General features: G+C 45.7%; 1 pseudogene; it reads left to right on the top strand.

Annotated features, from left to right (window-relative positions):
* Positions 1-6,190: 6,190 nt before the first annotated feature.
* On the top strand, positions 6,191-7,113 carry LOC147712335 (olfactory receptor 2A12-like; annotated as a pseudogene).
* The last annotated feature ends 9,624 nt before the right edge of the window (positions 7,114-16,737 follow it).

Raw genomic sequence — 16,737 nt, 5'->3', positions numbered from 1 at the left:
TTGCAAAGTACTACAGAGACAGTCAACCTTCTGGGTTGAGAACGATGGAGTCAGAGGTGGGAAAGCCCCCACAAAAACCAAACCCATGCCTGACAAATATCCTCATGTTTATGTCCTGGCAAGTTTGTCACAGGATTTCCTTTAAGACTGTGCTTATACTGCCACCAGTGTCAAGAAAAACAAATTGCCTAAGAGAGCCAACTTGAGTGCTGATTCAGATAGTGGAACAGATCATTCAAGTCAATAGGACCAGTACAGATCTAAAGGGCATAATTACAATAGGTTGGGATGTTTTTCCACCGGAGCTGGAATGACTAATGTCATTCCAAATCCACTGCAATTCGACCCTAAAGAAATATTGCATCAGAGATCATTGGATTGGTCTTCGACCCCAGCAGTGAAGAAAAAAATCTACAGCCTCATCAGAAAAAAGGGCATTGATAAAGTAAGAAATCACTTGTGAGCAGTGTGTCCTTGGCCAGAACTATCCGGGAATGTCAATGACACCCCGGACATTTATCTTAGCATGTTGACTTTTCTTTAGAAAGCAGCAAAGGACCTTAAAAAGGCATTGATTGATTGTGGCATGCATGCCAAGTTAATTGCTTGGCATTTCAAGGCACATCACCAAAAATTTTGAAATTACCTTAAAGTCTAAAGAAACGATAACCGAGATTACTCCTGACATGCTGGCAAGTTGGACCCAGCGTTCTACTTGTCAAACTTAGAAACGCAAACTGCTCCATCTTTGCACCATGTTCTTGGTAACAAAGAAAGGTGGAGGACACAGAGTAGTTTGAATCTCAAAGAGTTCAATCAATAGACACTACACAGGCACTTGAAGATGGAAGCCACCCAACTTTTACAAGAAAATGACTGGTCTGTATGGACCTCAAAGGCGCTGACTTACCGATCAAAATCTTTGCGTCCCACAGACAATTGCAGTGGAGAGATCAATGGTAGGAATTCAGTATTGCCTTTCGGACTCTCCTCAGTGCCTTGATGTTTTGCTAAGATAATGAAACTGGTGGTGGAGTGGTTGAGAGAGAAAATTATGAGTCTGATTGTCTACCTAGATGATCTGATCAATATGGCACAAAACTCAAGTTGGCTGTGAACAAGCAGTGTCCTTGAGAATAATAGCAAGGATAGCAGGTATTCTCGCATCTACAATTTAAGCAGTATTTCTAAGATTGTTTTGTTACAGAGTTTTGCAATGCCTCAAAATTCAACATCTATCGAAAGGACTAGCTTATGCAGGTCAATATCCTATTTCGTAGGAAGCCAAAAGCGGAAGCTATATGGTAGATGGAATATATAGTAAGTATGGGCGAATTTTGCGAATCAGCGGTCCGCGAATTTGCTCGAAATCGCAAAAAAAACGCAAATTAGCAGATTTCCCCACGAAATCGCTGATTTTTTTGCGATTTTCACCATACTTAACTGGAGTACTTTCTACTGGCTAATCAGTAAGTGCTACCTCGTTGGGTAAATGTATAGTGCTTTTCCTGCACTACAGCTGCGTAGGGCCAGAAGAGTTGCCTCCATTGACCATGTGTGTGTAACTTTGTAATCGCACCGATTGGCGCCAGGGTCCCTCGAGTGAGCTGTCCATCATAGTGTGTAAAGGGCGGAAAGACGGTGGACACCTCTAGTGTGTGGGGGGCAAACGCGGGGGGTTTCTTTGTGAGTTCACATGCCTCTTGTGTGTAGAAAAGGTCAGGCACAGATCAGAGCAGCGGATGAGGAGAAAGAAGCTTCTGATTACAGGAACTGCACAGGGATTGCGCTTGTGAAAGTCAAGGATGCAAAGGCCTCCATCAAGCATCGTAGCTAATTTTCAACGGTAGATATCGGGAGAAAGCACACCTGCCCAGCCTCGACAAAACACACATTTGTGTTGGGCTGATTAACTTTGCCATCGCGTCGAAGGGCGCCGGGCTCCCTCGAGTGAGCTGTCCATCATAGTGGGTAAAGGGCGGGAAGACGTGCACACTGCTAGCGTGGGGGGGGCAAACCGGCGGGTCTTCTTTGCGAGTTCACATGCCTCTTGTGTGTATAAAAGGTCAGGCACAGATCAGAGCATCAGATGAGGAGAAAGAAGCTACTGGTTACAGGAACTGCACGGGGATTGCACTCGTGAAAGTCAAGGATGCAAAGGGCTCCATCCAGCATCATAGCTAATTTTCGACGGTAGATATGGGGAGAAAGCACACCTGCCCAGCCTCGACAAAATGCACATTTGTTTTGGGCTTATTAACTTTGCCATTGCGCCGAAGGGCGCCGGGGTCCCTCGAGTGAGCTATCCATCAATGTGGGTAAAGGGCGGGAAGATGGTGCACACCGCTAGTGTAAGCATCCTAGCTAATTTTCGACGTTAGATATTGGGAGCAAGCACACCTGCCCAACCTCGACAAAACGCACATTTGTTTTGGGCTGATTAACTTTGCCATCGCACCAAAGGGCGCCGGGTTCCCTTGAGTGAGTTGTCCATCATAGTGGGTAAAGGGCGGGAAGATGGTGCACACCGCTAGTGTGTGTGGGGGGCAAACGGGTGGGGCTTCTTTGCGAGTTCACATGCCTCTTGTGTGTATTAAAGGTCAGGCACAGATCAGAGCAGCAGATGAGGGGAAAGAAGCTTCTGGTTACTGGAACTGCGCTGGGATTGCACTCGTGAAAGTCAATGATGCAAAGGCCTCCATCAAGCAATATAGCTAAATTTCGACGGTAGATATAGGGAGAAAGCACACCTGCCCAGCCTCGACAAAATGCACATTTGTTTTGGGCTGATTAACTTTGCCATTGTGCCGAAGGGCGCCAGGGTCCCTCGAGTGAGCTGTCCATCATAGTGGGTAAATGGCGGGAAGACGGTGCACACCGCTAGTGTGTGGGGGGGGCAAACGGGGGGGCTTCTTTGCGAGTTCACATGACTCTTGTGTGTATAAAAGGTCAGGCACAGATCAGAGCAACCGGAAGTAGGAATTGAGTCCAATGCCAGGAAATGGGGCTGGAGAGCCAGATGCAGAGACATCTCATCAGGAAGCTGATGGTCTCAGATGGGTAAGGATTCCACATTAATCGTCTGGAGTTACTAGTGGGGTCTTTTGCCATAAAGACCCTTTGTCCCAAGAAAAACAATTGCTGTACTTTATTCAAGATGGACAATATCTCAGCATTGAGATATGTCTGCCAACTGGGTGTGGCCAGGCCCAAGATACTAGCAGAGATAGGGAAAGATTGTTGTAATTTTGCCTGAAGGACAAAATATCCATTGTGGTGGAGTATATCCTGGGTCAAAGGAATTTGAAGTGAATTGGAAAACTCTAGGTTCCAGGTTCTTGACGGATACGAGCAGTTGGCAGTTACATCCATATGTATTTACTCCCTCCTTCCAACATATAAGGGGTCTCTGCAAGGTAGACCTATTTGCAGCAACATTGTTGGAAGAGTTTTATATTTAGAGGCCAGATTTAATTTTTAAAAGACTGGTCAACAGCACTAAACTATGTGTTTCCCGCAATTGCAATGACGTCGCAGGTAGAGTCTTGGGCAAAGAGACAAGGAGTGGATCTGGTGTTAGTGCCCCTGATTTAGAGAGGACAGCCATAGCCCCTGGAGTTCTGGAGATTTCTTGGGATTATCCAGTAACACTACCAATAACTCTGGAAATATTGAAATACGCTTTAAATGAGTGACTGTGAAGAGTGTACATTCTTCTGAAATTGTCCAGCCTGTTACTGACTACCTCTTCTTTTTTGAGAAAGTCCTGCACAATTAGGCTGATAGAAATCTCTAAACACAGGACTCTGAAATATCCACCATCAGCCATGGTGTTGACTATTTTCCTGCCATTGTCAGTGGCAACAAACCCAATACTGAGACCTCTGGGTTTAAGCTATTCATAGACCTTGACATTAAACGTGTCCAATATGTTGTCGTCTGAATGCAAATTCTCCAGGGCCAACATCACAACTTTTGCATGTCCCTGAATTCTTTGAAAAACATCATCAGTGGCAAGACCAGCAGCTAGTCTTTGCTTAACTCCCTTTAAAGAAAGAGATCCAGTGTGCAGTTGTTATACACTTGTAACATTTTCTTTAACACAAATGTAGTTGAGGCCATTTAGGCTCCTAAAGTAGATAGAGATTTAATTGGCACAGATATGTAAGACTGACTTAAAATCCTCACAACAGCTAGATGTATAGTATAGCATTCATGCCAACATTTATACTAAAAGTTGAGCAGGGCTTATGACAATATTGAGATCATTCCTGTACTTACTTGTTGTGTCTGCTGGAAGGTGGGTGTTTGTGCAATTGCCTGTACACTGCCCTTCACCCTTGCAAGGGTTTGGGATATCTAGCACATTTGCAATAACGTTTTTTTTTAATTTCCCTAACATTTGCTGTGTATTTTTATAAATATATTAGTTTGACTGTTTGTGTTCATGAAATGTATATTGCCTGTCTTGACAACTTTACTGAAAATTGTATTAACTGTGATGTGAAGTCTTTAGGTTGTGTGACAAAATAAAGATAATCCAGACTGTGTGCGTGAAGAAGTGACATAGCAATTTATTTGGTAAATTTTTATTTTATTTTTCTAAAATCATTTGCACAATTAACACTGTTGTAGTCAGTGGATGAATAACAGAAAACCAGCTAACTATGATGTGGGATGAGAAAGTTCAGATTTGACACCAGTTGTTTTCAACAGACTATGCATGGATGGTAAATACGTGGCTATCTGGTGGATAACAGACATTTTCCAGAGTTTCACTTTGTGGATCTCTTAGGGCCTTATTATGACTTTTGTTTGTGTGGGGTGGGTACCACCACCCTTCCCCCACACTTCCTAGAGTCGCCACGACCCACCCACCAGATTACAGCTTAAAAATGATCTGGCATGGGGGCGGCAGGGTGGTTCCCGCTGCGGTGCCTCTTTCAAAGTTGGCAGTGCCTTTGAAAAAGGCACCGCAATGGAAATATAACACAAGGTTTTTGCACAACATGGACTATAATGTCCATGCCATGCAGAAACTGGTGGGCATGCACACAGGGGGATACATGTTGTGCCCCCTGTGTGCATCCACAGAGTGTGAGGCACAAGAGGGCCCTTTAGGGCCCCTTTTGTTTCCTCTCTGCCACGAAATTGGTTATGGAGGAGAAACTTGTAATACTCGTACGACCACATTGGTCTTAGGGGTTCAAGGGCAAAAGTATGATTGTGCGCTTGAATGGTCAGCTCTACAGTTGCCAGGTAATAATGTGGCAAAGGATGCCTCAAGGCTACGGCATCATACCTTTGTAGCCGCATTGTCCATTCGGAACCCTTGGGGAGTCACTAACATAGTAGCCACTGAGCAAGCATTGGGCACCACTGGTTTGCATTCTATTCTTTTAGGGTGGGAGGAACTGCATGAGCATCAGTTTTTAAATGGCAGTTGTTTCAACCTCAGTCATAGGAACAGTGTCTGTGCCATGGAACAATGTTGATGCCAACATCAGTTGGGCAAGCCGATCGGTTTCATTTTGGCAAGTTACACAGCTAGAACAATGGGGATTATGTCACAATGCATACTTGACAAGACTTCATTCCACTGTAACTCCAAACATAGCAGACAAATGTCTGCCATACTGACATTCACTGAAGCTTGTCTGTCGAAGGAGAATTTGGAGGAACAATGATGGAGGACTGGTAGATTATCCACAGTCCTGCCTCCAATATTGGGACTGGGGGCCCATCAGTGAAAACCCTAAAAACGCCATGCGTATAACCTTTGGCTTGACAAACTGATTGTCACTTCATGGCAGAGGAATGACAGTCCATCTGACAGACTCTAAATCATGCCATCAGTGTTTGAAGATAGAGATTGTTTCTTGTATTACATACAAATTTTAGGTTATGGGCATAGCATTAGAATGGTTCAATGACAAAAACCATAACTGGGATGATTATGTCACTAATGTATACAGCAAAGAATATGTCTGAATAGTTGTCACGTGTCAGTGGCATTCCAGCGCAACATGTCAGAGCATTTAAACATTGGCTGTAGAAGGACATCCATTACATTCCAAAATAGCCCAGAAAGAGCAATCATATAAGACTTCTATGCAATGTTGAAACTTATCGCCAAATTATTGAACAGATTTTTTTGTTTATGTTGCAGATTGTTATGAAGCCAGCAAATATGACCGCAGTTACAGGATTCATCCTTGTGGGGTTTTCCATCCCTTCAGATGCACGAATTGCCCTGTTTTGTACCTTCCTGTTCACCTATGTGATCACAGTGCTGGGAAACCTGCTTATTATTTCACTCATTGCAAAAAACCGAAGTTGCACATTCCGATGTATTTATTTCTGTGTAATATATCATCTTTGGACATTCTCACTATAACAGTTGCAGTCCCCAGAATGCTGGTAAATATACTTTTTAACTGGAAATACATTGCCTTCAATGACTGCATCGCTCAAGTCTTTGCCATGATATGTCTGGCGTGCACAGAAGTTACTGTTCTATGTGCCATGTGCTATGACCGTTATGTTGCCATCTGCCGCCCTTTAAATTATACAATGGTCATGACCTGGAAATTTTGTTTCCTCTTGATTATCACCTCTTGGATGGGTGGCATCATCTACTCATTTATTTTAATCATGCAGGTTTATCAGTTGTCCTTCTGTGGAGACAATGTGATTGACCATTTCCTCTGTGAGTTGCCTTTGTTGCTGAAACTGGCATGCACTGTTAACCTACCCAAGGAGACTGTGTACTTCGCAATAATTGGGAGTGCTGCAGTGATCACCTTTATGATCATATTCATGTCTTATGTTCATATTATCCACGTTGTTCTGAAAATTCCTTCCAGGGAGGGGAGGAAAAAGTCTTTCTCCACCTGTTCTACTCACCTCATAGTGGTTTTCCTATTTTTTGGCAGTTGGATTAGTACTCACATGAAACCATCCACCAGCTCAAGAACAGGACAGGAAAAAATTGTTTCGCTGGTTTATACAATTTTTGGCCCAATGTTAAACCCGATTATCTATAGTCTCAGGAATGAAGAAGTCAAAAAGGCAGCAAAAAATGTAATGCGCCAAATGGAAATGTATACATAGGTAATGGTATTGTGCCTGTTTGTTCTTTCATTCATCTCTACATACCACTCCTAAGATTTTTGTCACCACCTATTGTACTAAGGTTCACAATGTCTTCCTCTATGCTGTCACATTATTAAGTTGTCCAGTTGCTCAGTGAATGATTGCTTGCTTCTCATTTTCCCATCACTTCTTCCTCGAATACTCAACTGAGATATATATATATATATATATATATATATATATATATATATAGTATATATATATATATATATGTGTATATATATATATATATATATATATATATATATATACTATATATATATATATATATATATATATATATATATATATATATATATATATATATATATATATATATATATATATATATATATATATATATATATATATATATATATATATACATATATATTACCTACTGGCGGTCGCCGGTAGGTATATATAGTTAGGATTTTTTCTCTATGGGACTTTTGAAAATTCTATGTCTAATAACTTTGGCGTTTGTGGACGGAATCGGCTGAAATTGTCAGGAAAATGGCACATTTTCTTTCTGAGCAGCCCCTGAAAATTTGGGGGGGTTTCGTCAAGGGGTGGCCGAGAAAAAAGGGGGGTCCCAAAACGCGTTTTTAACATTGAGTTTTCCATAGGGCGTTTGGCCTCACTTTTAGCTCGAACGGCTGAATGGATTTGCACGAAACTTGGCAAAATTGTAGGGACTGTTAGCCCGATGTGCCTTTGCTGGGTCTCAATATATGTGCTCCAGTGGATTTTGAGAAATTAACGTAAAAAACAGATATATCTGTGACAGCGTCCCGGGTAGCGCTCCGGTTCGCGTACTTGTCGCGTAACGGAGCTTTGCGAAGCGAAGCTGATTGGCTCTCCGGTGTCTGTCAACATTCTAAACAGTCCGGAGCGGCCGCCATCTTGTCTCTCGGTAGGATCGAGAGACAAGAGGAGGCCAAAACGAAGGGGCAAATGACCATAAGGGGGCATAGTAGATCCTCCCTGACCCCCTAGGTTTGATGTGGAGGCTTTAAAAGGGCCCCGTGGGGTGCGCCCGGTACGCGCACCAGAAAGCGGTCCGGGGAGCGTACTATAAGGAAACAAGAATGATTGACTTTCAAAATATTGTATGTTTATTGATTGTTCGTTTTGTTGGGTTTTTTTGTTTATTTTTATTTACGTAGCAACATGTAGGTACCAATGCAGAGTCTAAAAATAAATAAACACCGTCTCCTTTGTAGATATCTTGCAAGTTGTTTTTGAAGTTTTTGTGGTATATGGAATTCATACCATAGTCTGTCTGGAAAGCCGAAACAATATGGAGGCAGGAGATGATAAAGAGATGTTAAATACACATTGGAGATAATATAGTAGAAGAAAGGAAGTAACTATGAGCAAACTTACTATGTAACATAAAAAAGTTGCACAGTATATTTAAAGTCTGACTTTACATTATAATCAATTTACTACTAGTTTACAAAATACATATAAAAATGAATAATGTCTCAAACAATTTTTGAATTATTAAATAAAAATTTATTTTTCTGATTCTTTTTCAAAATTAAAAAGAAATTCTAATAATTCATTGTCAGTTTTTTTTTTCATTTTCAAGTAGGAAATCTACTGATTCCACACATTGCAGAAGTTCAAAGTCCCGTGAATCATCATAGAATTCAGAGTCAATTTCTGTATCTGTTATGCTTCCTGCAACAATTTCCAAGTTAGTTTTGTTCTCTCCTTCCATTTTTGTGCTGTAAAATGAATTTAAAAAAATATATCAGTACAGATAGGGCACTGTTGGGTTTAAGTACAGACAGGTAGTTTGGTTTTTTAAACAGTGATTCTTTCGTTGGGCAGTGTATGGCATCAAACTGGAAGTAGAAATATGAAAAAATTTATGAAATAAACTCTAAGTCAATTCTTAATTATACAAGACAAGTCTAACTCCATCCATAACTAAAACAGAGAAGTCTATTTTATTCTATAAGTATTACAGAGGGATAGTATATAACTATCTGAAAATGTTTTCCTAATTAGCTTACAGTACAGAACATACTTCAGTTTTTAAAATAACATCTTACCTTTCAAATAGAACTTCAAGTTATCAGTTGAAATGTACTTGATATGTACTTCAAGAAGTAGTAGTCAAAATGGCTGTGTTTCTCTCTCTTTCTTTATATATATTCAGGTACATAACCAATCAAATGTCTTGATATAATAGTAGAAATTGAAAGTAACATTTTAATTGGTTGTCAATTCCAACACTTCAAATGTGTTATGGCTGAGATACCCGCCACCCCCTCTCAACACAATCCCCAAGGATGGGAAACCGGAAACAGTTCTGAAGTCTTTGGAAGACGGGAGGGAGTAACCCTCCCGGCCGTATTTATTAAAATATGAAACAAAATTAAAACATTAAATAAACAGTTTCATATTATGTACAATTTCATTACCACATTGCGATGTTTGGCTAACCTTAACATATTCTCTAATACAAAGGTTCTCCTAGCCGAACTAACATCCTACAAAACATTTACTTGAAATTTTGAAATTGTACATCCTAACGTTTAAGGGCCAACGGCAAGGTCGTAACCGGTGTCAAGATCCCTAACCCAGAAATATCGCCCTCACTTGTGAGGGGCGGCCCAGAGGCGTACCTCAAGTGCAATTACCAATTTCCCTTGACTTGACGGGGGCCCCAATAAAACTCGACGCCACTTAGAGGTCGTACGAGGACTCGTGTGAGGTATCTAGAAGGTAGCGTAGACCCCCCCCCAAACCCCACACAACTTACCACATCTGCCGTCGCAGACGTCCTGGCCCCGGGAAATTCCCCAGGAGGGGGCTGTAACCCCTCCTACCCAGGAAGGGGCCTTGACCGCCTTTCCTTTTCTTTCGGCGACCCATCCTTAGAAGGGACCGCCTCCCCGTTGAGGGGCCAATGGCCACCTCCCCCGAGCGCTCCCATCCGTGCTGGGTGACGCCCACTCATAGGGATCTTCCAATTAGTGCTCACCGATCATGACCTTACCGCCCGACCAAAATAAATACGACAATGCTAACTAAATGACTAAACTAAAAAGACCGTAGCAACTACACTTTTATTAAAAGCATGCTTACCAATGAACACTAAAGCAGAATTTCCTTATTTACGAAACTTAACACAAATTGACCATTCTTTATTACATACTCAAAAACATCACGATAATACCACAACCTGTAAACGAAAATCAGAGTTATCCATCAACTTTATTCAAAAACCACTTGCTGTCCTCAGGGGCTGGTGGGTGGGTCAAAATTGGCTCTTCGTTCCGTCTCGAGCTCACGTGCAGCGAGGAGGTGCAGCTTCAGAGCACAGGAACAAGAGGATGCCTTCGGATCTTGCTTCTCCTTTTATCCGTCTTCAGGGCGGGCGTAAACCCGCCCCTGCCTGCCCCTAGGGCGTGGCCAGCCGCGTCAGTGTCTAGGCCAACCCACTCTAGGGCGGGAAAAGGCGCGCCCCGGCTACGCCGCTTCGGGCATACCAGCCGAGACGCGCCTCCCGCCCAAGATGGCTTCCCGGGGGGATCGTGGTACTCCGCCATACGTTCGGGGGGACCGAGTGGTCGCCCCTTTCCATATGGCTGAGATACCCGCCACCCCCTCTCAACACAATCCCCAAGGATGGGAAACCGGAAACAGTTCTGAAGTCTTTGGAAGACGGGAGGGAGTAACCCTCCCGGCCGTATTTATTAAAATATGAAACAAAATTAAAACATTAAATAAACAGTTTCATATTATGTACAATTTCATTACCACATTGCGATGTTTGGCTAACCTTAACATATTCTCTAATACAAAGGTTCTCCTAGCCGAACTAACATCCTACAAAACATTTACTTGAAATTTTGAAATTGTACATCCTAACGTTTAAGGGCCAACGGCAAGGTCGTAACCGGTGTCAAGATCCCTAACCCAGAAATATCGCCCTCACTTGTGAGGGGCGGCCCAGAGGCGTACCTCAAGTGCAATTACCAATTTCCCTTGACTTGACGGGGGCCCCAATAAAACTCGACGCCACTTAGAGGTCGTACGAGGACTCGTGTGAGGTATCTAGAAGGTAGCGTAGACCCCCCCCCAAACCCCACACAACTTACCACATCTGCCGTCGCAGACGTCCTGGCCCCGGGAAATTCCCCAGGAGGGGGCTGTAACCCCTCCTACCCAGGAAGGGGCCTTGACCGCCTTTCCTTTTCTTTCGGCGACCCATCCTTAGAAGGGACCGCCTCCCCGTTGAGGGGCCAATGGCCACCTCCCCCGAGCGCTCCCATCCGTGCTGGGTGACGCCCACTCATAGGGATCTTCCAATTAGTGCTCACCGATCATGACCTTACCGCCACAGGCCGGATAGTTGACCGGCTATCCGGACCCCCCACAACACTCCTACCTAAAGGTCATGGTGTAACGTTTTTAGCCATGCTAAGAAGTCTCCTATGAGTAACTCATTCCCCACCCGAGACAAATGCACTCCATCCCCCACATACATACTGTCATCATTAATACACCCATGTGAAATAGAATGCAGTGTCTTGGAACGGAACAACCTACTCACTTTATTATTAAGCTTTCTAACAGAATGATTTAAAGCAGGAACCGAAATAGCCCCCCGCCACACTTTTCGTGGGATCATATGGGACCATGCAATTGTGCACCCTGGAACTCTCCTCGCTAACCAACTTACAGTGGAAAGCATCGCCTCAAGGAGAAGTCGTCTACCAGTGGTGACCAAATCATTACCCCCAAGATGTACTATGACTACAGACGGCGGTGACCTCGTCCGCCCTAGCAAACCCTCAAAATATGATTGAAACTGTTCAATACAGAGACCGCCTCTTCCGTAGAAGGACACACTGTACCCGTATTCCCCAGCTACGTGAATCATATCACCTGCCTTGAATACGTCTGCGGCACGTCTCACGTATGAGTGGCCCACGACCCACACCTCCTTTTTCACAGCCGGTGATGTCTGACCGCTGGCCCGGTGTTGGGTCGACTGCAAAGTCCGCCCCGCCTCGTAGGCTTGCGCAACTGAAAACCAAACAAAACAAGAAGCGTGAGTACATTGTTACAGCTTCACAACATGTGCAAACGCACATACCTTTTATAACAATTGGAGGACCAACGCCCCACCCGTTTAACTTGTTCCACATCCAGACCCCTGGCTGTAGCTTCTGTAGCAGCCCCTATCCGAAAGGAATGGGTCCCAAACTCGCCCGGGTTCAAGCCCGCAGCGGCAATCGACATCGCAAGCACCCGCTGAAACTGAAACTTTGTCAGTGGGGTGGCGTCAGCGTGTCTCAACAAGGTCCCCCCCCATGATGCCACCCTTCGTGTTAAATAATCTTCTAGACACCTTACCGGGCACATGGAGGACCCGGGAATCCTGCGTATGATTACGCAGTCACCCATCCCACTTTGATCGGTTTTGGACCTGACAAACGAGACCGTCATCGTCTCCCCTCTGATCTGGACGTGCTCAAGGCACAATCCTCCTGTCACATCCTGCTTGTTCCTCGCCACTAGTTCGCTTACCCGCATAGCCCCATGGAATGCCAGCGTAAAAGCGGCTCGGAATAACACAGTCTCAAACTGAGATGAACACGTAGCAGGGAGTCTGGATAGCAACTGGGCCAGCCTATCTAAACCTATCGGGCGCCTTTCATCTACTCTGCGACCCTCAAGGCGTTGCCACCCTCGTAGCGCTTTCTGTACAACGAAAGACGCTGTCGGGTCAAGGATCCCGTGGGCCCTAGCAACAAAGGAAATGGCAGCCCGATGCCTCTGAGCTGTGGCCACCGATTTCCCGACCCGATGTAAGGACATCAGAAAATTCACCACCCACTCTTCCTGGCCCCAAAGCTCCTCTCTATCAGTCCCCAAAAAGGCCAAATAGGACCGGAACGCCCCTTCATATGCCTTCCTCGTCCTGGGTGCTAAACTCTCTCCCACGAGGTTACGAAGTTCGGGGCACCGAGAGACCAGAGAGCTTCGGGAAAGGGTGCCGGCTCCGGGTCCGCTGTGGGAAGAAAACCCCAGAAAGCCTGCATACGAAAACGAGACAGTGCATCAGCTGCCTGGTTCATTACCCCTGGGACATGTCTTGCTTTGAATAACACATTCAATTGCATACACAGTAAAACAATTTCTTTGAGTAGTCTCAAAATTCACTTGCATCGTGCTGCCTGGCTATTGATACACTCGACCACGGTCATATTGTCAGACCAGAATACCACAGAGTGATCCATGAACCCTTCGGGCCAAGTTCTCAGGGCTACTAAAATGGGGAAAAGTTCCAGGAAAGCAATGTTACTTGTCAGCCCACTGTCATGCCACCATGTCGGCCACTTTTGTGCAGACCATCTTGTGCCGAAGATGGCACCAAAACCTATACTCCCTGCCGAATCCGTCCACAGCCCCAGCTCATCAGAGGACACGGCTGGTTTATTCCAGACGACTCGACCATTGAAATCCGCCAAGAATGCCAACCAAATGCGCATGTCCTGGCGGACCTCAGCCGAGAGCCTCGTGCGATGATGGCCCTCCTTCAGGCCGACCATGGCTTGAGCAATCGAACGAGAAAAGGGGCGGGCCATTGGTATAACCCTCAGGGCAAAATTCAACTGGCCAACTAGCTGCTGTAACTGATGCAGCTTAACCTTGGATCCATTTATACATATTTTCAGAGATGTCCTAAACTTTGACACTTTTTCGGTAGGTAAACGAAAACACCCTTCCTCGGAATCCAACTCGATCCCCAGAAACTCGAGGCAAGTGGAAGGGCCCACAGTCTTACCAGGTGCCAATGGCACGCCAAACTGATTCATTAAAACACAAAATTGAGCCAAAGCCTGCCCACATTCCGGATCCCCGGCTGCCCCCAGGAACAAAAAATCATCAAGGTAATGCATCACATTTCGGAAACCCGTCTTCCTTGTGAAGACCCATTGTAGAAAAGTACTGAATTTTTCGAAATAGGCACAAGATATAGAGCACCCCATCGGCATACACCTATCCATGTAATAATGACCCTGAAACATGAAACCTAGGAGACGCTGATCGACTGGATGTACCGGGAGCAACCGGAACGCTGACTCGATATCAGATTTTGCCATCAGCGCCCCGGGCCCCAGGCGATTCAAAATGGCTACGGCCTCATCGAAGGATGCATACCGCACCGAACACACTTCCGGGTCTATCGCTTCGTTTACGGAAAGACCACGTGGGGCTGATAAATTGTGTATCAGCCGAAACTCACCCGGGTCCTTCTTTGGGACCACACCTAAGGGGGAACAAACAAAGTTAGGAACCGGTGGTACACTAAACGGACCGGCGACTCGACCTCGAGTCACCTCTTTCCTGATCTTATCCTGTACCACGGTCGTATGCTGGAAGACCGATAGCTGATTTTTACATTTCGTTGCACCTTGAAAGTCCCCCACTGGGATGCGGAAACCATAAGAAAACCCGTTCCGCAACACCCCAGCAGAAGTACGATCCGGGTATTCACTGAGCCAAGGAATCATCGCCAAGGTATCAATCGGGGTAGGTAAAGGCGCCCCTCGGACTATATTAGACCTGTTTGGCGCCTCCTCTACCCCCGTTATCACCCGTTTTGGCTCTGCACGTGGACTCAGGATGGGATGATTGCCCACACCCACTACATTCGTGCCTAAATTTGCACGATCCCTGGGGCCTGGTACATTTACCCCTGTTGAAGTTCCAACAAACCCCCCTTTTTCCTGTATTTCCGGCAGGCCTCGAGTAATTGTCGGTACCTGTACCTGATCGAAAGGGCGTCCCCGCATACTGGCGGTAGGATTCGCCAACGTTACTTCCCACCAATGGCACTTTCAACATACCAGTCTCCTTCATTTTATCCCAAGACACAGAATCATAACAATCCCAAGTTAAGCTTTTATCATGTTCTTTAGCCTTTCTAAACAGATTATCATAGCAGAACCAATGGTTACCCTCATGTGACACCGAGTACCCCATGATTCAAGACTGATAAATCGGCAATTCGTGCAGCAGATCGGGCCTTCGTTCCCCCAAGATCGATGTAAAGACCCCCCACGCTTTGCCCCAATTGCCAATATTTTCGTTCACCTTAAAGGCGGCCATTTTTGCGCGCCAAACACTCGGATGCATGAGATCCTTCTGGCCCTTAACATGCTCCATTTCATAGTGATCAGTAAGCAACGAGAAAATGTTCACATATTCTCCCGCCCATATCTTCTCCTTAATAGCCAAGGGAACATGCTGACCCACCCTTTCCCTACGAGAAGGTGCTGACTCATCCCTTGCAATCGGCAATGGCCGCTTACCTGAACCGGACGGCGTCTCTGCGACCGAACCTGTCCCCTGTGGCTTCTCTACTACCGCAGCCGGTGTGGATACCTTCGCTGCTTCCCGTGACTCACGCAGTTGCTTCATCAGCACCTGCGCGTCGACAGCCGTGGCGCCCTCACTATCTTTACCCAACCACGCTGCTAGTTGTGCTGCCAGCTCAGGCGGCATATCGTCCCCGGACACGGGGGTGACCACAACGGGAATCGGATTCCCTCCCTCCGGCACGGGGGTGGGTGTCTCTAGCGGGGCACTAGGGCCCGGGATGTCTTCCACAGCTCTCCCTCTCCTGGGCCTCTTGTTTTTCCCTCCCGGGGCCACTCCCGCCAAAGGACGTTTCGGTCCCCCTTCCTCGTTTTCATCCATTCGCCTCTTTAACTCAGTCATCTCTTTCATAAGAACGCGCAGCATCTGGTCAGTAGTCATGCGCTTTCCCGCCTTCTTCGGCATTCTCCAACAGAGTATCTGGAAAACAAACAAGAAAGATTACAACGCTCAAAATTGGCTCTTCGTTCCGTCTCGAGCTCACGTGCAGCGAGGAGGTGCAGCTTCAGAGCACAGGAACAAGAGGATGCCTTCGGATCTTGCTTCTCCTTTTATCCGTCTTCAGGGCGGGCGTAAACCCGCCCCTGCCTGCCCCTAGGGCGTGGCCAGCCGCGTCAGTGTCTAGGCCAACCCACTCTAGGGCGGGAAAAGGCGCGCCCCGGCTACGCCGCTTCGGGCATACCAGCCGAGACGCGCCTCCCGCCCAAGATGGCTTCCCGGGGGGATCGTGGTACTCCGCCATACGTTCGGGGGGACCGAGTGGTCGCCCCTTTCCATATGGCTGAGATACCCGCCACCCCCTCTCAACACAATCCCCAAGGATGGGAAACCGGAAACAGTTCTGAAGTCTTTGGAAGACGGGAGGGAGTAACCCTCCCGGCCGTATTTATTAAAATATGAAACAAAATTAAAACATTAAATAAACAGTTTCATATTATGTACAATTTCATTACCACATTGCGATGTTTGGCTAACCTTAACATATTCTCTAATACAAAGGTTCTCCTAGCCGAACTAACATCCTACAAAACATTTACTTGAAATTTTGAAATTGTACATCCTAACGTTTAAGGGCCAACGGCAAGGTCGTAACCGGTGTCAAGATCCCTAACCCAGAAATATCGCCCTCACTTGTGAGGGGCGGCCCAGAGGCGTACCTCAAGTGCAATTACCAATTTCCCTTGACTT

The sequence above is a fragment of the Lissotriton vulgaris genome, chromosome 5 (genome assembly GCF_964263255.1).
Source record: "Lissotriton vulgaris chromosome 5, aLisVul1.2, whole genome shotgun sequence".
Classification (NCBI taxonomy): Eukaryota; Metazoa; Chordata; class Amphibia; order Caudata; family Salamandridae; genus Lissotriton; species Lissotriton vulgaris.
This window is presented reverse-complemented; position numbering and strand designations above follow the sequence as displayed.